The following is a 6,657-nucleotide window of genomic DNA, read 5'->3' as shown; positions in this document are numbered from 1 at the left end:
TTGCTAAGTTCTCTGATGTCTTAGTTTCTATTGGTTTTAGACAATCTAAGGCTGATTATTCTTTGTTTGCTCAAGGTTCTGGTAATACATTAGTTGCTTTGGTGTTTGTCAATGATATTTGATAGCTCTCCAAATGAACTATCTATTCTCACCTAAATCATGTTGGTTCTTAGGTATTTAATGCTTTATTTAATGCTTTTGTCAGATAAATTAGCAGAGAGACTATTGGAACGTTTTGGGTGCATTTCGGGCCAAAACGGAGCAAGTAGCTGCAAAAAAGGAAAAATTACATTTTTGGCTCTAGAGGGAGCACCACTACGCTAGCTAGGCGCTGGAAGGCAATAGCAGTAGCGCCACGACATTACGAGCTTTGACGGAAAAAAAGAGGGGCGCGCGTGGATGGATCAATCGAATGGGGTAGTGGCGCTATATGCAACGCCGAACCGTAGAAGAATAGAGGGTAGTTGCGCTCTGTCGAAGCGCCGCAACGTTACCTCAACTTTTTCTATAAATACACCATTCTATGTAGGGTTTTAGATATGTAGAGAAATGGAGAAAAGGGAGGTCATCAGCCACACTTATTTTTCATTATTCTTGCATCTTATTTTAGGTGAGATTTTACAAATTTTGGGTTGTATTCCATGGCTCGGATCGGCTCGTTTCTTCTTCCTTTGTCTATGAAGACGATAAGGTGAGTTTCTCAGTTCTAGTTCTTGGGATGTAAACCTATGTAATAACTTTGAGGATTCTTTGTATAAATTTCATATCATACTTATGCATCTTTGAATTCGTTTTAATTCTTTAATTTATATTTATTGATTTAATTGATGATCATTTCTTTGAATGTATTTTGATTCTCAAGGATTTTTAGGCTTGCATGATGTATTATTTCTTAGTCTAACTTAAGTCACTAAGTAGCGAAAATTGAATCTTGCATGCTAGGATTTTTAGTCTAGTTTTGAATCCTAAATTGTTTGGTTTGATTTAGTTCAAAGAAACTAGGTTAATTAGGTTGGCTATCCAATTAATTAACTACACAACAAAAACCTAAAACTTAATGTAAGTATTAATTGATTTTTCACAATTGCTACCGATTTGGTAGAATTGATTGTATTTAGTTAATTAGGGCTTCGTCAGAAGTTTTAATTAAACTTGAGTCGCTTGAATGATTAAGTCTTAATTAGTTGTCTACCTTTCTAGATACTTGTTAGGGCTAATCAAGTAAATTGTTGTGTCAAGTATGATCGATATAAGTTAATTTAAATAATTCAATGATGAAAAATTACATAGGAGTTCATTTACTCTCAAGAACTAGAATATTCAATCCTTGATTACATTTACTCACTTTATTTTCATTTCAAGCTCATTCTCTATATCACATCAACCCCCCTCCCCCCACTCACTGCTCTAACTAATAAATTAGCCTAACGAAACAAATCGTGCTTCCTTACGGATCGACCCAGACTTATCACTATTGCTACATATTTGTAGTGATAGGAGTAATTCGATATTATAAATTTTCTTGATAGGAGTAATTCGATATTATAAATTTTCTTTCATTAGTAGAGATCTGCAAGCAATACTAAATCTTTTAGATCCAAATGGCTTCATTGTTGGGAAAGCCATTTATGTTTGTTTAATTAAGTTTCTAGTTAGAGCATTATTTTGCTTTTGATTTGTTTCTTTTCTTGTGTCAGGTTTGCCATGGAGAACGGAATGCTTATTGTGTACTTCGCGTTGCATTCAAGGCAAGCTGTCGAAGAGAGAGAACAAGAGGCCAAGCAGATTTCTGAGTTCAGAGATATTCTTGATGATCTTATCTCATCTATTTGGCTGTTGATTGAAGGGAAGCTACAAAGAGCCCGATACCAACAAGTCTTTCCTTGAGAAGTCACCCTAGTCATTGGGAGCCTGAGCCTTGCACCCATCTTGGATGGACCAGTGAACATGGTAATTCCTACACGTAACCATCTTACTACCACCATCCCACCATCCACGAGCCGTCAGAGTTTGCTCATGAGGAGGCCAACCAAGGTATGTTTTTAGAAGGTGTAGTTAGAGAATTGTTTAACCATCAGTTCTCTATGCAGCGGGATCTTCTTAAACTTCAGCAAGAAAGCCTTCAGTTTGAAATGGAGGTTAGAGCTGAGGTATAGTGTTTGAGTGACTTGCTTGCTCAAATTGCTGCCTCGATTAGGAAATTGGAGGAGTTCTCGCTACAACTGCATCACCTTCAGGCTAACCGAGGCATTCCTCCATTGGGTAGTTCACTTTGATGACGACGACGATGACATGGACCTCTCATCATGGTCGACCCCAATCGTCGAGGTAGAAGAATAATTTGAACTTAAACACAATGAATCTCAGGTGATAGATTTAGAGGTCGATAGACCTCGCCCTATTCCATCAACCGATATCTTCTTTCTGTTCTCAAGAGTCTGTCATGTCTTTTTCTACTTGGGACTTGTTTGAGTCTGTTGAGCCTTTTGATTCTTTCTTTTTTCCTTTTTTTAGACATACCAAAAAACTCAAATTAGACCTATCCAGCATCCTTTAAAAGATGAAGTTTCTTTAGAGCATTGAGTTCTACATCAACTCAAGTAAGGAGGGGTCGAAGAAATACGAGAATTTCTCCGTACCATGAAAGAAGGACGAGTCATGTGGAGCAATCGACGTTAAAAATTTGGCCTTCCTAGATGGGGCCAGGTGAAAAAAATTATTGCCTTTTAGGATAGAATAGTTTAATTTGCTTTAAGATAGATTAATTAGTTTAGTTTAATTTAATTGGTTTTCAAAATTGTTTTCTTCTTTTTCTTTAAATAAAAACATAATAAATAAAAATAAATTTATTAAATCTGTGAAGAGTGCCACTACGCTACAAACAAATCTATTTTAAAATAGATCCATTCCATGCGAAAAGGACAGAATGCCCTAACTCTTCTTCTTGTTCTCTTGTTTTCTCTTCACTCTCCCACTAAATATTGCCTACCCATCACCTAAAATCATGATTTCTTCCACAAAACTTGATTTCTTCACCACCCTTCCATAAAATTTCAGTGGTTTTCCTCAACCCAACGAAAAATTGGGATTTTCGGCATCTTTGGAGTTTTTTTTTTTCAAACTAAGATAAAATCTCTTGTTTTCTTGATTCTCTCTTGATCTTTGCTTGAAATTTTCTAGATTTAGGTTAATTTTCTCTGATTCATTGATCTGTGCTTCATTTGTAAATTTGTGGAGAAATGGAAATTCAAGTGTTGTAGTTTGGATTGAATTGTTGAATTTTTGTTGTGGTTTTTATTATTGCAGGTTGGGGGTGGGTAGTTTAGGAGAATTTTTTTAGAGTTTTAGGTTGAATTTTTCGCTTAGCTTTTATTCGAGTTGCCCAAAGTTGTGCAATTAGCATAAAATTTTGATGTCACCCGAAAGAAATAGGAGTAAAAATGTAGCTAGTACCTCTGATAATCGGCCCTAGTACAACCAAAGTAGATTTCCTCCTTTAGGTGCATTTGAGCACTTCCGTAGGATAATAGCAACCAAAATCCTTATTCCTTAGAGTCTTATCGTTAGGGGAGGACTATTACCCTCACATTACCGTCGAGATTGAGAGGCGAGATTGGGAGGAGTTAGCTAGTCACCCCGCAGTTAGGATAGATCTAATTGTTAGGGAATTTTATACTAACATATAAGAGGACAGGGATGTCTCTGTTGTTAAAAGGGATACCGGTTTCTTTTTCTTCTTCTCGCATAAACAATGTTTACGAAGTGGCTGATATAAAGGATGACGAGTATTCTCATTTTTTGCCTTGGCCCTTCGATAAATGCCTAGTTGTTGAGGTCCTCTGTGGACAAGGGATCAACTAGGAAAGGACGAATGGTGAGCCGGTCAAGCTTAGGAGTCGGGACCTACTGGTCTCGAACCAAATCTGGCACGCGTCTATATGCACCAAATTAATGGATGTGACCTAAGATAAGGTGAAATTGCTTTACTGCATCTGTACTGTTTATCTTTTAACGTCGGTAAGGTCATTTTTGCCCAAATCTGATGAGGAGACTGTTACAATACCACTGGTGGCATGGGTTTCTCTTGCCTTATCACTGAGCTTTATCGATGGTCGGATGTAGAGATCAGAGAGCAAAATGAGAGGGCGGTTCATAAGGCTCCGATTAACATGACCACCATCCCAACATTTAAAGGTCGTGTAGATGCGGTAGAAAGAGAAGAGGAAGTTAAGGCCAATTAGCTAGGGGACAATCTAGGGGGAGGAGAAAGAGTGGCTGAAGAGGCAACCGAGGAGAAGTCGGTGAGTTTATGCGCCCTCAGGATCTCTGAAGAGTGTCTGAGGGAGGTGCGCAACCCTGCGAGAGTAGTACGGTGTATGGAGAGATGGATGACCTCTATGGAGGAACACCAACTTCTCTACTTCGCTGCCATGGGCTTTCAGCCAGATGTCCCGCAAAAGCCTAACTCATCAGACTCGGATGGTCAGTAGCTATCCCTTTCCTTTTTTTTTTGTGCTCATAATTTTTTTTAGTTTTTAGGTTTTTAGTTTTTCTTTTCTTTTCTAGGTTAGTTTTTAGGAGTAATCTTAACTGAACTTCTTCTAGATATTTTTCTCTGGCTAGAGTTTTGTTTTTACAGGTTTTCTCTTTTTATTTTTATCCTTGCATTGCCCAAGCAACCCACCCCTCATGGACTTCAAATAAGGGAAGGTTTTCTGTTTCCCTTTTTATTTTGTCCTTCTTCGCTTGCTTACATGCATTAGGGACAATGCATCATTTTAGGTTGAGGGTAGGTGAGTTGCATGTTGCTTGTTTTATTTGTCTCTCGTATGTGTATTTTGTATGTCCTGTTTTTGTGCACAAAATTTTACAAAATGTTTTTGTATTTTTGTTTGATTAAAATGGCCTAGGATGTGCTTGTATGCTTCTTTACTTGATTATGTGAAATGAGCATTAAATGAGTCCTGTTTAAAATTTTTCTTGCATTCCTTGCCTCCTAGTGCACAAACTACCTTAGTTTTTTCTCTTAGGACTTAGAATGGGTTTATGTGTCTATAAGTCTGTTGTCGCCCCGAAAGGCCCCATCAACGAGAGATTCACCTAGATAGATAGGATGTAATATGAGATTAAGGAGAATAAAAGAGTGTTAGCCTATGGGGAAAATAAAAAAGTGTTTAAAAAAAGCAAAAAGAAAAAGAAAAAGAAAAGAGAAAGAAAAGTAAGAAAAAGTGTTGTGTGAGTGCATGCTAGGGGTGAAAAGAGCTAACTCTACCGAGATAAGTTAGGACCCCCTGAGAAAAGAGTGGATTAAGTTCTTACGGTTGGTTGTGTGAAAACTAGCCCTCTAGGTAAAAGAAATGCTTTTTATGTTTTGTGTGCATGAGTTTCAGGCACCTTAGCCGAAGTCTTACTTTCTTGAATAGTTTTGGTTTTTCAAAAGCTGGTGCTCAAGCTAGAAATAGGGAAAAGATGGATGGAAGATTCCATAAGGTTGTCCCGAGTCTATACAGTCCACCTAGGTTGGTTATTTCACACACACACGCGAGAAATAATAGAGAAAGTTCTAAATTGTTCATTGACTTGTAAGTTTCATGTTTTTAAGTTTTGAAGCATATTTTAGGTTTGATGCCCAAGTTAAACTAAAATGCAAAACCTTTTTTTTGTTGTTGTTGTTTGTTTTGTGCTTGTGCGTTTTCTCTTGCTTGAGGACTAGCAAGGTTTAGGTTGGGGGTGTTTGATAGCTCTCCAAAGGAGCTATTTATTCTCACATAAATCATGTTGGTTCTTAGGTATTTAATACTTTATTTAGTGCTTTTGACAGATAAATGAGCAGACCATCAGGACGTTTTGGGTGCATTATGGGCCAAAACGGAGCAAGTAGCTGCAAAAGAGGGAAAATTATAGTTTTTCCCTTTGAGGGAGTGCCACTGCTCTAGCTATGTGCTATGTGCGGCGTTGGAAGGCAGTAGCATGGCTTGGTGAGAGCGTAGCGGTGCTACAAACTTTGACAGAAAAAAAAGAGGCGCACGCAGATGGATCAATCGAAAGGGGTAATGGCACTATGCGCAACGCTCAACGGCAGAAGGCCAGAACACAGTTGCGCTCTACTGAACCGTTGTGGCATTACCCCAACTTCTTCTATAAATACACCCTCCTATTTAAGGTTTTAGATATGCAGAGAGATGGAGAAAAGGGAGACCGTTAGCCTGACTTATTTTTCATTATTCTTGCATCTTATTTTAGGTGAGATTTTACAAATTTTGGGTTGTATTCCATGGCTCGAATCGACTTGTTTCTTTTTCCTTTTTCAATGAGGTGAGTTTCTCGGTTCTAGGTCTTGGGATGTTAACCTATGTAATAACTATGAGGATTCTTTGTATTAATTTCATATCGTACTTATGCATCTTTGAATTCATTTTAATTCTTTAATTTATGTTTATTGATTGACGATCGTTCCTTTGAATGTATTTCGATTGCTAAGGATTTTTAGGCTTGCACGATGTGTTATTTCATCATCTAGCTTAAGTCACTAAGTAGAAAAAATTGAATCTTGCATGCTAAGTTTTTAGTCTAGTCTTGAATCCTAAATTGTCGGGTCTGATTTAGTTCAAAGAAACTAGGTTAATTAGGTTGGCTATCCAATTAATTAACTACACA

At 37.6% G+C, this 6,657-nt stretch overlaps 1 long non-coding RNA gene across 1 annotated transcript; it reads left to right on the top strand.

Annotated features, from left to right (window-relative positions):
* Window positions 1-2,907: 2,907 nt before the first annotated feature.
* Window positions 2,908-6,421, top strand: LOC120090412. The gene is made up of 2 exons (XR_005485538.1): window positions 2,908-4,482; window positions 4,640-6,421. It is a non-coding gene; the product is annotated as an uncharacterized LOC120090412 (long non-coding RNA).
* Window positions 6,422-6,657: the final 236 nt, after the last annotated feature.

Source organism: Benincasa hispida, chromosome 11, assembly GCF_009727055.1.
Source record: "Benincasa hispida cultivar B227 chromosome 11, ASM972705v1, whole genome shotgun sequence".
NCBI lineage: Eukaryota > Viridiplantae > Streptophyta > Magnoliopsida > Cucurbitales > Cucurbitaceae > Benincasa > Benincasa hispida.
Note: the sequence above shows the minus strand (reverse complement) of the source record. Positions and strands in the feature narration are given on the sequence as shown.